The 14,103-nt window shown below is 43.8% G+C and overlaps 1 protein-coding gene across 8 annotated transcripts in view; it reads right to left on the reverse strand.

Annotated features, from left to right (window-relative positions):
* Positions 1–2,109, reverse strand: part of gne (glucosamine (UDP-N-acetyl)-2-epimerase/N-acetylmannosamine kinase) — a 44,109-nt gene extending 42,000 nt beyond the window's left edge. For all 8 annotated transcript variants that reach the window (XM_017724134.2, XM_037532689.1, XM_017724131.2 and 5 more), the window contains exon 1: positions 1,822–2,109. The gene's annotated coding sequence lies outside the window, so the exon portion shown is untranslated. The remainder of the gene's footprint in view (positions 1–1,821) is intronic.
* Between the last annotated feature and the right edge of the window lie 11,994 nt (positions 2,110–14,103).

Below are 14,103 nucleotides of genomic sequence, written 5' to 3' on the forward strand. Positions count from 1 at the left end.
AAAGACAAATCTGCTTGGAACAGCTAAAGGTATAAGAGGAAGAGGATGACCAGCATCAAGATGGATGGACAAGCCAATAAGAAGCCTGAGGTCTCACAGAGAAGACAGGACATTTTGGAGAAACACAGCCCATATGGTCTCCAGGAGCTGTTAATGTGTTGTGTGGTTGGATCAGGTGTGTTGGGAGCAGGACAGCAGGCCTCCAGGACCCTACTGTGCTCCATTAGCTCCTCTCTGGCTTTTCTACCAGGTCCAATCTGAAGGGTCTGGACTGTGTGGGCTGTATTCAGTAGTTGGTGAGCAGGTGTGGATATTAAAATGGGATAAGATGTAAACAAAGTCGTTCAGAGTTGTTTGGTGTGAAATGCTTTGCTCTAGAGAACCTTGTAGAGTCAGAATAGTTCGCAGTGGTGGTGATAGGAACCAGACGTCCATGTCTAAAAGCTCCCTCACAGAAAGTTATGGGTGAAGTGGTCGAGAATTCACTGCCTGATGTCTAAGGTTGCGCCTCTAGTTCAGCAGTCAGGGTGCTGCCCAGGGAATCAACCGTTTTCTAGGGTGTATCGTCAAACTCATTCCGTTCGTGTCCTGGAAGTTCCCACAATGCACCGTAAAAAAATCAATGAGCTTTGACTGTTTATAAATGTATATACAGATCAAGGTTCAGAAAGTTTTAAAATGATGGACGAAAGCGGTTTGTTTCGGGCGGCCGTGACTTACTTTGCCATAAATAATATGTCATCATTATAACTTGTTATCTCACTCTATACTGAGATTCTCTCAATGACTCATAATAATGGCTTAATATCTCATAATACTCATAATCACCTCAGCATGCCAACATCCAAAACACAACACATCGACAGATGTCAGATCAAAGATCATTTCTCAGTTTTTGCATCATTTGAAAAGGCCTGTTGTCCTTTACACTGTGTGTAAATTTCATGATGAAAGGACTGAAAGAAACGGCCCAAAATGACTTGGAAAAAAGTCTGGTTCCATTGACTTACATGAAAAGTAAGTCCACCTCCTTCTCGAGACACAAGGTTCTCTGCGGCTGGAACGGTCTGTCCTAAAACGACGGTATGGCTAAGCCAGCACAGTGGATGAGCTTCCCGGTCCGTGTTGTTGGTACTTTGTCCTGTTACGCATAATCGAGCAATCAGTGTCCCAATGTTGGACACAGTGTCCCAACCAAGCCAAAGGCCCAACTCTGATTCACCACATACAGAGTGGACACTTATTTACCACAGTTTGGGCCTAAAATGGATTTAAAACCATTTATTTTATTACACTCAAGCTGGACAGGGTGTCATGATGCAAACTAGTCCCTACATAAAACTTTTTTTTCTGATTTTCCATCATCAACATTAATATAAACACTCAGAAGACACGTGTAGGTTCGGTGGTGGTTCTGGGCCCTAAATAAAACGACTACATTTGAGCCGCAGGCATGGTGACCCCTGGTTCCCACCACCACCGCTGTAAAGAAATCGGAGTTTACGGGTTTCTCTGCAACTGAACCACTTCGGCCCAAACCGGCCCGAATGGCTCTTCACACCTCGACCACTGAATTCTGGAAAGTCGGTGGAGTTGCCCTGAGACGCGAGGGACGTGGCAGTACAAACAGCGCGGCTAGCCAGGCTCTTTCCCCCTTTCGCCACGTTTATCTGGCGCCTTGTGCGATGAAACGTCGTCTCGGGGTTCTGGTGAACTCGGGCGGGACTAAGCCGCGCTGTCTGAACCGCTGAGCTCGCGGAGCCTGTTCGCCGCGTTAGCTGCGCTAAGCTAAACTCAGACGGGTTATTTTGGCCTGTTTACCTGTTTATCAGCTCGGCGCCGACTTCATGTCTCGTATGTGTGAGAAAAGTGGGTGAGCCGTCTGCCCCAAAGCCAGCAGCCGGGCTCAGTCCTCCCCTCCACGGGAACCACGGCGGGATGGACACGGTTAGCCTAGCCTAGCCTAGCCTAACATAACCTAGCCTAGCCTAGCCTAGCTAGGCTAACACCTCCTTCTTTGCCGTCCGCTGGTGGCGGTTGATGCCGGACTGACCGCTGCTGCCACCTTGTGTTCAACTTCAGGGTTGTTCTCAAAAATACGTGGACGTGGGATGAATTTAATGAACAAAACGGACCTAAAAAGTCATTATTTACAGAAAAAACGCTGATCTCCGTTTTCCGAGAGTTCCCTTTAGTTGACTAACACTGTTTACTTCTACAGTTACAGACTGTGGTCCATCTGTTCCTCTGATACTCTGTTACCCTGTTCTTCAGTGGTCAGGACCCCCATGGACCCTCACAGAGCAGGTACTGTTTGGGTGGTAGATCATTCTCAGCACTGCAGTAACACTGATATTAGTATGTGTTGCGCTGGTCTGAGTGGATCAGACACAGCAGTGCCGCTGGAGTTTAAGTACCTCAGTGTCTCTGCTGGACTGAGAATAGTCCACCAACCAAAAATATCCAGTCAACAGGGTCCTGTGGGCAGCATCCTGTGACCACTGATGAAGGACTGGAGGATGACCAACACAAACTGTGCAGCAGCAAATGAGGCGTCGTCTCTGACTTCATATCTACAAGGTGGACCAACGAGGTAGGAGCATCTAATAGAGTGGACAGTGAGTGGACACAGTGTTTAAACACTCCACAGCAATCGTGAGGAACATAGCACATCAAACACATTCTTTTATTGAACACCCACCACCATTAGTCCTACTGAACAGCCGTGAAGCAGGGCAGATCCCTTCCAGCCACACATATCCAGTCTATAGGGACCACTAAGCCTACACAACCGGGCCCCTCACCGCTGCCACGGCAGTACCCATCGCTACTACAGACACACACACATACACAATTCCCAGGATCAAGGCGTTGCAGTGGCCTAGTCAGTCTCCTGACCTTAACCCAATTGAAAACTTGTGGAAGGAGCTCAAGATCAAAGTCCCCAAGAGATGCCCAAAGAACCTAGACAACCTGGAGAAGATCTGCATGGAGGAGTGGGCCAAGATTACTCCACAGACCTGAGCCGGCCTGTTCAGGTCTTATGAAAAACGATTAAAAGCTGTAATTGCAAACAAGGGTTATTCCACAACATATTAAACCTGGGGGTTGGAAAAGAATTGATCCTAATTTTAATGTTTAAAATGTATTATAATGTAATTGAGCCACTTTATATTTTTTGTTTGTAGGGGGTTGAATACTACTTGGAGCCACTGTATATATATTTGTCATTTTTCTGATTTTGACACAGTTTGAAACTCCCTGTTACCCCTTACATCATATGTAAATTTCATGATGAATGGACCAAAAGAAATGACCCAAAATGACATGGAAAAAATTCCGGTTCCATTGACTTACATTAAAAGTAATGTAGGTTTTTTCCTTCTCCTGTAAAGTGTGTATATATATCATGAACCCGGCTACTTTAAGGTGCCCTCATTGCTGACACAGGTGTTCAATAGCACAGTTTGTACAAGCTCCATACAAAAGCACGGACCAATGGAATGGGACAATCTGGAGCAGCTGCACGTGAGCCTAAGGTCAGCATGCCCAGTGCCAAGCGTGGGCTAGAGGGGTATTAAGGCCCCCAGCATTGGTTTGTGGAACTGTGCTCCATCCAAAACCTTTGGGATGTGTTGAGTGATCCAGAACCGGCCATCCAACATCAGTACCCGATGCTCTTGTGGCTGAATGCAATCAAATCCATGGTCCAACATCTAATGTAAAGCCCTCCCAGACGAGTAGAGGATGTTATTGCAGTGAAGGTGGACAAACTCCCAGTTAACACCCTTAATTTCAGAAGAAGTTATGTGAAATGTGTATAATGTAGCATATATATGGCTAATGTTGTGGGCAGTGGTGTGGCCAGTGGCTCCTGAGTGACCTGAAAACCAACAGGCTGCACAAATTCAACAGATTAGACGAGCAGCATCAGCAGAAATGCTCTCACGCACGAGCGTCTTTTGCTGACGAACACAAACCGGGCATTAAACTGACGGATGTGTCGAGGTGGGATGGGAGAGAGAGAGGGAGGGAGAAAGACCCGCACACTGTTTGCCAATTACAGCGGCAGTGCGGCGCCTCAGCTTTCCTGCTGCATTGCAGTGCTGCATTCGGGATAAAAAAAAAAAAAAGTGGAGTGGGGCTTGCATAAGTGCTGCTGGGGCTCACGAGACCAGAGAGAGGAGGGGAGAGACTTTGAAAGATCTGACTTAAAACTTAAAGAAATATTGTGAGGAGAATAAAAAATGTTGAGGGAGTGCTGCTGCGAGTCGCCCTGTAAATCCTGAAATAATCAGGCGTCAGGTTGGGACTTTCTCACATCACGTCATAAGTCGTTCCGTATTAATGTCACATGCGCAGGCTCAAAAACTAGGCCCGGCTCGACGTTTAGGTCTCAAATGATCTCAAAATCAACACTGCACTGATGAGGATATGATAACAGTGGTCAGTGGGAAGGGGAGAGTTTGAGAACAAGCTTTAAGTTGGCTTGACGAAGCAGTTTCTGTGAAATTCCAGGTGGTTGCTAAGATGTTCCTAGGTCATTTCTATGGAATTCCAGGTGTGTCGCTAGGTCTTTGCTATGGAACCTCAGGTGGTTGCTAAGATGTTGGTAGGTCATTTCTATGGAATTCCAGGAGTGTTGCTAGGTCTTTGCTATGAAACCTCAGGTGGTTGCTAAGATGTTGCTAGGTCATTTCTATGGAATTCCAGGTGTGTTGCTAGGTCTTTACTCTGGAACCTCAGGCGGTTGCTAAGAAGTTCCTAGGTCATTTCTATGGAATTCCAGGTGTGTCGCTAGGTCTTTGCTATGGAACCTCAGGTGGTTGCTAAGACGTTGCTAGGTCATTTCTATGGAATTCCAGGTGTGTTGCTAGGTCTTTGCTATGGAACCTCAGGTGGTTGCTAAGATGTTGGTAGGTCATTTCTATGGAATTCCAGGAGTGTCGCTAGGTCTTTGCTATGGAACCTCAGGTGGTTGCTAAGATGTTGCTAGGTCATTTCTATGGAATTCCAGGAGTGTCGCTAGGTCTTTGCTATGGAACCTCAGGTGGTTGCTAAGATGTTGCTAGGTCATTTCTATGGAATTCCAGGTGTGTTGCTAGGTCTTTACTATGGAACTCAGGTGGTTGCTAAGATGTTGCTAGGTCATTTCTATGGAATTCCAGGTGTGTTGCTAGGTCTTTACTATGGAACCTCAGGTGGTTGTTAAGATGTTGCTAGGTCATTTCTATGGAATTCCAGGAGTGTTGCTAGGTCATGGCTATGTACCTTCAGGTGGTTGCTAAAATGCTGCTAGATCATGGCTATGGAATCTCAGGTGGTTGCTAAAATGTTGCTAGGTCATTGCTATGGAATTCCAGGTGTGTTGCAAGGTCATGGCTATGTACTCTCAGTTGGTTGCTAAGATGTAGCTAGGCCATTGTTAAGGAATCCCAGGTGGTTGCTAATGTGTTGGTAGGTCATTGCTATGGAATGGAATCTCATGTGGTTGCAGACATTGCTAGGTGATTGTTATGGGATTCCAGGTGTGTTGCTAAGATGTTGCAAGGATTATTACTTACATTACTGAAAGTGTCATTTTCCACCAATTGGCCAGAAATTCTGGCGCATCCCTAATCTCAATATTTAATATTGTATTTAATATTATAAGAGGTAGAATAGATTTTATTGCATGTTTACTGTTCTCCGCACACACGACTCACATCTACATGTTTAATTGGAGTTTATTTGGGGGACATTTCAGCAATGCAACGCTACATCCGTGTGGAAACGACAAGCTTACTGTCAGTCTATGTTGCTGATCATACCGGCGCCCCCTACTGTGATGTCCGCCTTCAAGAGGAGTTTCTAAATTGGTTTCTAAATTGATTTGTTCCTACCCTAAAGAGTCTATGTTCACACCCACATTTGGCCCAAAATCTCAGATTGTTGCCCTGCAAGACTAAGGTTTGAGCATGTGGAACGCAGAAAAAGCCTCAGAAGTGCCAAATGTAAAAACACCTCTTTCTGCAGAGCCCCTAGCAGCCATTCTGCTGGGTGAGATTTGGCTTAATATGTTATTTTTAAATGAATATAACCAAATAAAATATTTATTCCCCCATTTTCAGATGAACAAGAACACTGTTGCTTATGTGTAAAATGTTATGACTCTTTATTGAGCTGCTAGAGAGCAATGATGAGTGAAAGGGGGGTGCAAACCCCCTGTGGTGAAAACAATGCATCCCTTTATTAATATCAACAAATCTTGAAATGCTGCAAAAAATGATTAGCATTTAAATTAAATCACTTTTGTTGACATGTTTGCTCAGCTATGACGATGAAAATCCTGTTCACTTCTGGTTTTATAAATCAAACACATTTCCACTCAATACAGAGTTCAAAAATGTCCACAAGCTACAGAGAAAATAGGCCTCCTAACAACCACCTGGAAGACCTGCTAGACACCAACACTGCCCCCATCAGATAAACAGCCCTGAAAGCTTTCCTCTCTGAGCGAGAGGAGAACATCAAGCTGCTCCAGATCTGAAAACATCCACAGGGGTTTCTGTCCATCCTTCCACTGTGAGAAGACCACTCAGCGCTGTGGGTCTGAAAGGACGTGTAGGTGACCAAGAAGAACCTCACTGAGAAAAGGAGACGGACACATCAAACAAAGAAGCTGGACGATGGACTGACCGCCCCAGAGTCCAGACCTCAGCACCACTGAATGGGTTTGACTACTTCAGAAAATCAACCAGCTTCTGAGACTGAACTTTGGAGGCGCGTCTGAAACTAAAAGTGAGTCTCCTGAACAGTGGACGCTGGAATAAAGGTGAAGAGTGACTCACTGAACACTCAAAACAGCTGATATTAGGTTTAGCTGTTGAGGCTTCTGGGTAATTTTCTGCCAAATAGATGTTGAAAGATGAATAATTAGTACTTAATGGTCACTCTGACTTTGTCTTACTAGGTTTCCTATTATTTTCAAAGTGTCCAAGTGTGGTAAGAAAGAAGAAGAGCATCATTTCTCTTTCTCTCTTCAGCCTCGGGTCTTTCCTCTTTCTCTCCTCTGTTAGCTGGACGCTGGTCAGAGGACAGTAATGCTGAGCAAGCTGAAATCTTTCCCCCTCTCTCTCTCGGCTGTATTGATATGCTGGCGTGATCAATAGCTCCTCATCATCATCTGGATTCTTTCCCTTGTCTCATCATCAGAAAGACAGAGAGAGAGAGAGAGAGAGAGAGAGAGGGAGGGAGAGAAAGAGAGAGAGAGAGTTAGAGAGAGAGTGCCCTGCAGTAAAGAGGACAGAGAGGTGACAGGAGAAAGGAAAACCAACTGAATGTTAAACACTGCTCTCTCTCTCTCTCTCTCGCTCTCTCTATCTATCTCTCTCTCTCTATCTCTCTCTCTCTCTCTCTCTCTCTCTCTCTCTCTCTCTCTCTGTCTGCAGCAGGTGAGTAGCCCACAGCGCACTGCAGTGATGAGAGCTGTGAAAGTGATGATGCTCATATGATAATTACCCTTTTCTTCTCTCACTATATTTACAAACATATACCCTGTTCTTCAGTGGTCTGGACTCTGGTCAATAATAATAATAATATCATTTAAAGTGTAGGGGTCAGGAGTTTTGGACAGAAGATTTTGTATATATTTATCTTATTACCGCCTCTGTTAATGTCCTGGGTTTAAATAGATCAGAACATGATCCTTGTAAATCTAAGCTCTGAATACCTCATCGTTTTTGAACTAACTGTCTGGGCTAATACGGTAGAGTGGTCAATGGTGCACAGATACACCTCCAGGGGACCCTGAGCTCCTGCCCTTTTTCCATCAGACTGGACAAGTGCCCTCTTTGTTGGCATGTATAATAATGATTTTCCATGCTTGTCAGCTCAATCAGTGAGGGTCAGCTGAATGAGTTTACATGCACTACAGTACTCAGATAATGGGGAAACTCTGGGTCTGCATGAGTCAGACAGTAATCTGATCAACACGTTTACATGCACTACAGTAATCAGATAATGGGGAAACTCTGGGTCTACATGAGTCAGACAGTAATCTGATCAACACGTTTACATGCACTACAGTAATCAGATAATGGGGAAACTCTGGGTCTGCATGAGTCAGACAGTAATCTGATCAACGCGTTTACATGCACTACAGTAATCAGATAATGGGGAAACTCTGGGTCTACATGAGTCAGACAGTAATCTGATCAACGCGTTTACATGCACTACAGTAATCAGATAATGGGGAAACTCTGGGTCTGCATGAGTCAGACAGTAATCTGATCAACGCGTTTACATGCACTACAGTAATCAGATAATGGGGAAACTCTGGGTCTACATGAGTCAGACAGTAATCTGATCAACACGTTTACATGCACTACAGTAATCAGATAATGGGGAAACTCTGGGTCTGCATGAGTCAGACAGTAATCTGATCAACGCGTTTACATGCACTACAGTAATCAGATAATGGGGAAACTCTGGGTCTACATGAGTCAGACAGTAATCTGATCAACGCGTTTACATGCACTACAGTAATCAGATAATGGGGAAACTCCAGGTCTACATGAGTCAGACAGTAATCAGATAATGGGGAAACTCCAGGTCTACATGAGTCAGACAGTAATCTGATCAACACGTTTACATGCACTAGAGTAATCAGATAATGGGGAAACTCCAGGTCTACATGAGTCAGACAGTAATCAGATAATGGGGAAACTCCAGGTCTACATGAGTCAGACAGTAATCAGATCAACACGTTGACATGCACTACAGTAATCAGATAATGGGGAAACTCTGGGTCTACATGAGTCAGACAGTAATCTGATCAACACGTTTATATGCACTACAGTAATCAGATAATGGGGAAACTCTGGGTCTGCATGAGTCAGACAGTAATCTGATCAACGCGTTTACATGCACTAGAGTAATCAGATAATGGGGAAACTCCAGGTCTACATGAGTCAGACAGTAATCTGATCAACACGTTTACATGCACTAGAGTAATCAGATAATGGGGAAACTCCAGGTCTACATGAGTCAGACAGTAATCAGATCAACACGTTGACATGCACTACAGTAATCAGATAATGGGGAAACTCTGGGTCTGCATGAGTCAGACAGTAATCTGATCAACACGTTTACATGCACTACAGTAATCAGATAATGGGGAAACTCTGGGTCTACATGAGTCAGACAGTAATGTGATCAACACGTTTACATGCACTACAGTAATCAGATAATGGGGAAACTCTGGGTCTGCATGAGTCAGACAGTAATCTGATCAACGCGTTTACATGCACTAGAGTAATCAGATAATGGGGAAACTCCAGGTCTACATGAGTCAGACAGTAATCTGATCAACACGTTTACATGCACTAGAGTAATCAGATAATGGGGAAACTCCAGGTCTACATGAGTCAGACAGTAATCAGATCAACACGTTGACATGCACTACAGTAATCAGATAATGGGGAAACTCTGGGTCTGCATGAGTCAGACAGTAATGTGATCAACACGTTTACATGCACTACAGTAATCAGATAATGGGGAAACTCTGGGTCTGCATGAGTCAGACAGTAATCTGATCAACGCGTTTACATGCACTACAGTAATCAGATAATGGGGAAACTCTGGGTCTACATGAGTCAGACAGTAATCTGATCAACGCGTTTACATGCACTACAGTAATCAGATAATGGGGAAACTCTGGGTCTGCATGAGTCAGACAGTAATCTGATCAACGCGTATACATGCACTACAGTAATCAGATAATGGGGAAACTCTGGGTCTACATGAGTCAGACAGTAATCTGATCAACACGTTTACATGCACTACAGTAATCAGATAATGGGGAAACTCTGGGTCTGCATGAGTCAGACAGTAATCTGATCAACGCGTTTACATGCACGACAGTAATCAGATAATGGGGAAACTCTGGGTCTACATGAGTCAGACAGTAATGTGATCAACACGTTTACATGCACTACAGTAATCAGATAATGGGGAAACTCTGGGTCTGCATGAGTCAGACAGTAATCTGATCAACGCATTTACATGCACTACAGTAATCAGATAATGGGGAAACTCTGGGTCTACATGAGTCAGACAGTAATCTGATCAACGCGTTTACATGCACTACAGTAATCAGATAATGGGGAAACTCTGGGTCTGCATGAGTCAGACAGTAATCTGATCAACGCGTATACATGCACTACAGTAATCAGATAATGGGGAAACTCTGGGTCTACATGAGTCAGACAGTAATCTGATCAACACGTTTACATGCACTACAGTAATCAGATAATGGGGAAACTCTGGGTCTGCATGAGTCAGACAGTAATCTGATCAACGCGTTTACATGCACGACAGTAATCAGATAATGGGGAAACTCTGGGTCTACATGAGTCAGACAGTAATCTGATCAACGCGTTTACATGCACTACAGTAATCAGATAATGGGGAAACTCCAGGTCTACATGAGTCAGACAGTAATCAGATAATGGGGAAACTCCAGGTCTACATGAGTCAGACAGTAATCTGATCAACACGTTTACATGCACTACAGTAATCAGATAATGGGGAAACTCCAGGTCTACATGAGTCAGACAGTAATCAGATAATGGGGAAACTCCAGGTCTACATGAGTCAGACAGTAATCAGATCAACACGTTGACATGCACTACAGTAATCAGATAATGGGGAAACTCTGGGTCTACATGAGTCAGACAGTAATCTGATCAACACGTTTACATGCACTACAGTAATCAGATAATGGGGAAACTCTGGGTCTGCATGAGTCAGACAGTAATCTGATCAACGCGTTTACATGCACTAGAGTAATCAGATAATGGGGAAACTCCAGGTCTACATGAGTCAGACAGTAATCTGATCAACACGTTTACATGCACTAGAGTAATCAGATAATGGGGAAACTCCAGGTCTACATGAGTCAGACAGTAATCAGATCAACACGTTGACATGCACTACAGTAATCAGATAATGGGGAAACTCTGGGTCTGCATGAGTCAGACAGTAATCTGATCAACACGTTTACATGCACTACAGTAATCAGATAATGGGGAAACTCTGGGTCTACATGAGTCAGACAGTAATGTGATCAACACGTTTACATGCACTACAGTAATCAGATAATGGGGAAACTCTGGGTCTGCATGAGTCAGACAGTAATCTGATCAACGCGTTTACATGCACTACAGTAATCAGATAATGGGGAAACTCTGGGTCTACATGAGTCAGACAGTAATCTGATCAACGCGTTTACATGCACTACAGTAATCAGATAATGGGGAAACTCTGGGTCTGCATGAGTCAGACAGTAATCTGATCAACGCGTATACATGCACTACAGTAATCAGATAATGGGGAAACTCTGGGTCTACATGAGTCAGACAGTAATCTGATCAACACGTTTACATGCACTACAGTAATCAGATAATGGGGAAACTCTGGGTCTGCATGAGTCAGACAGTAATCTGATCAACGCGTTTACATGCACGACAGTAATCAGATAATGGGGAAACTCTGGGTCTACATGAGTCAGACAGTAATCTGATCAACGCGTTTACATGCACTACAGTAATCAGATAATGGGGAAACTCCAGGTCTACATGAGTCAGACAGTAATCAGATAATGGGGAAACTCCAGGTCTACATGAGTCAGACAGTAATCTGATCAACACGTTTACATGCACTACAGTAATCAGATAATGGGGAAACTCCAGGTCTACATGAGTCAGACAGTAATCAGATAATGGGGAAACTCCAGGTCTACATGAGTCAGACAGTAATCAGATCAACACGTTGACATGCACTACAGTAATCAGATAATGGGGAAACTCTGGGTCTACATGAGTCAGACAGTAATCTGATCAACACGTTTACATGCACTACAGTAATCAGATAATGGGGAAACTCTGGGTCTGCATGAGTCAGACAGTAATCTGATCAACGCGTTTACATGCACTAGAGTAATCAGATAATGGGGAAACTCCAGGTCTACATGAGTCAGACAGTAATCTGATCAACACGTTTACATGCACTACAGTAATCAGATAATGGGGAAACTCCAGGTCTACATGAGTCAGACAGTAATCAGATAATGGGGAAACTCCAGGTCTACATGAGTCAGACAGTAATCAGATCAACACGTTGACATGCACTACAGTAATCAGATAATGGGGAAACTCTGGGTCTACATGAGTCAGACAGTAATCTGATCAACACGTTTACATGCACTACAGTAATCAGATAATGGGGAAACTCTGGGTCTGCATGAGTCAGACAGTAATCTGATCAACGCGTTTACATGCACTACAGTAATCAGATAATGGGGAAACTCTGGGTCTCCATGAGTCAGACAGTAATCTGATCAACGCGTTTACATGCACTACAGTAATCAGATAATGGGGAAACTCCAGGTCTACATGAGTCAGACAGTAATCAGATAATGGGGAAACTCCAGGTCTACATGAGTCAGACAGTAATCAGATAATGGGGAAACTCCAGGTCTACATGAGTCAGACAGTAATCAGATCAACACGTTGACATGCACTACAGTAATCAGATAATGGGGAAACTCTGGGTCTACATGAGTCAGACAGTAATCAGATCAACACGTTTACATGCACTAGAGTAATCAGATAATGGGGAAACTCCAGGTCTACATGAGTCAGACAGTAATCTGATCAACACGTTTACATGCACTAGAGTAATCAGATAATGGGGAAACTCTGGGTCTGCATGAGTCAGACAGTAATCTGATCAACGCGTTTACATGCACTAGAGTAATCAGATAATGGGGAAACTCCAGGTCTACATGAGTCAGACAGTAATCTGATAAACACGTTTACATGCACTAGAGTAATCAGATAATGGGGAAACTCCAGGTCTACATGAGTCAGACAGTAATCAGATAATGGGGAAACTCCAGGTCTACATGAGTCAGACAGTAATCAGATCAACACGTTGACATGCACTACAGTAATCAGATAATGGGGAAACTCTGGGTCTACATGAGTCAGACAGTAATCTGATCAACACGTTTACATGCACTACAGTAATCAGATAATGGGGAAACTCTGGGTCTACATGAGTCAGACAGTAATCTGATCAACACGTTTACATGCACTAGAGTAATCAGATAATGGGGAAACTCTGGGTCTGCATGAGTCAGACAGTAATCTGATCAACGCGTTTACATGCACTACAGTAATCAGATAATGGGGAAACTCTGGGTCTACATGAGTCAGACAGTAATCTGATCAACACGTTTACATGCACTACAGTAATCAGATAATGGGGAAACTCTGGGTCTGCATGAGTCAGACAGTAATCTGATCAACGCGTTTACATGCACTACAGTAATCAGATAATGGGGAAACTCTGGGTCTACATGAGTCAGACAGTAATCTGATCAACGCGTTTACATGCACTACAGTAATCAGATAATGGGGAAACTCTGGGTCTCCATGAGTCAGACAGTAATCTGATCAACACGTTTACATGCACTAGAGTAATCAGATAATGGGGAAACTCTGGGTCTACATGAGTCAGACAGTAATCTGATCAACACGTTTACATGCACTTAAGTTATTACATAATGGTAGACAGTAATTAGATTTCAGATGACCAATAAACTCACAGAAGAAGACATAACAATGTAAAACTCGTTCTACCTACAACGTATGTGTTTACATGACCATTTGAATGATCAGTTAACTGCAGAAATAGGATTGCGATCGGATTACTGAGTGCATGTAAATACACTCAGTGACACATTAGTTCATTATTTTCACTGTCCTGCTAGTAAAGTTCCTGCCGCAAGTCAAAGGAGCCATTTAGATTTTCTCATTCACGGGGGCCCCCTGGTGGCTCTGTCCCCTGGGCATGCACCCATAAAACCCACAGGATAAGGGTTCAGATCTGGCCAGGGGCATTTTAAAAACAAATGTATTGTGAACTGATGGTCTGGCCCTGAGCGAGAGAGTGAGAGAGAGAGAGAGAGAGAGAGAGAGAGAGAGAGAGAGAGAGAGTAGGGTAAAGAATATACCATCTTCAGTCCAGGCCAGGTTTTCCTCTAAGAACAGAGGGAAG

Source organism: Pygocentrus nattereri, chromosome 22 (genome assembly GCF_015220715.1).
Source record: "Pygocentrus nattereri isolate fPygNat1 chromosome 22, fPygNat1.pri, whole genome shotgun sequence".
Lineage (NCBI taxonomy): Eukaryota > Metazoa > Chordata > Actinopteri > Characiformes > Serrasalmidae > Pygocentrus > Pygocentrus nattereri.